Genomic DNA, 1077 nt, shown 5'->3' with positions numbered 1-1077 from the left:
CCTGGGTTTGAAAAGCCATGAAATGTATTAAAATCTAGGAAAGTTTGCTTCAAAAAAAAAGAGAGAGAGAAAGAGAGAAGATTACATTCTTAAAGAAATCAGCGATACTGTGCAGGTGTTAGAACTGAGGAATGTCGGGGCGCCTGGGTGGCACAGCAGTTAAACATCTGCCTTCGGCTCAGGGCGTGATCCCGGCATTGTGGGATCGAGCCCCACATCAGGCTCCTCCACTATGAGCCTGCTTCTTCCTCTCCCACTCCCCCTGCTTGTGTTCCGTCTCTCGCTGGCTGTCTCTCTCTCTGTCGAATAAATAAATAAAATCTTTAAAAAAAAAAAAAAAGAACTGAGGAATGTTGTTCTCAACAAGTTGACAGGGCAAATACATTTATGAAAGCATTTTGTATCCATTTATTAAGTGTCTGCTCTGAGCTCAGCACCGAACTAGGCTCCCAGAAATACACACGCACCGTGTAGACAGTGTAACCGCTGCCATGATACTGTTGCTTAGCATTTGTGTGTTGTCATCTTGTCTTTGTCACTGGCCTATAAGCTCTTAGGAAAAGCTATATAGTCTTCTATCTTCCCCAAAGTGCTTCCCACAAAGAACTCAATTAATGCATTTTTGGTTTTTTATTTGCCAATGGAGAAAAAAGAGAGAGAGAGAGATGGGGCAAAAGGGTATTCTTTTTTTTTTTTTTTTTAGGGGGAAAGAGAAAATCCCAAGCAGGCTCCACACCCAACGCGGAGCCCGACTCAGAGCTCGATCCCACAGCCCTGAGATCATGACCCAAGCTAAAATCAAGAGTCTGATGCTTAACGGACCGAGCCACCCAGGCACCCCCAAAAGGGTGTTCTAACAGAAGAATTCATATGGAAATTTTGGTGGCTTACACTTACTATCATTACTTAGAGAATGGTAAGCAGTTCTGGCTGGAAGCAAGAAAGGCTACATATAAGAAAGAGCAAGTGATAAAAGTTGTCATGGTGAAGGGATGATGTTCCAGTCGAGACTCAAGAAAAGGATTCTGAGCCTTAGAGCTTTGAAGGAGCCCCTTGCTGGCCCGGCCCAATGGCTGG

At 44.3% G+C, this 1077-nt stretch overlaps 1 non-coding gene across 1 annotated transcript; it reads left to right on the top strand.

Moving 5' to 3' along the window:
* The first annotated feature begins 976 nt into the window (after window positions 1-976).
* On the top strand, window positions 977-1077 carry LOC117795858. Its single transcript, XR_004620010.1, has one exon. It is a non-coding gene; the product is annotated as a small nucleolar RNA SNORD124 (small nucleolar RNA).

This window comes from Ailuropoda melanoleuca, chromosome 13, assembly GCF_002007445.2.
Source record: "Ailuropoda melanoleuca isolate Jingjing chromosome 13, ASM200744v2, whole genome shotgun sequence".
Classification (NCBI taxonomy): domain Eukaryota; kingdom Metazoa; phylum Chordata; class Mammalia; order Carnivora; family Ursidae; genus Ailuropoda; species Ailuropoda melanoleuca.
This window is presented reverse-complemented; position numbering and strand designations above follow the sequence as displayed.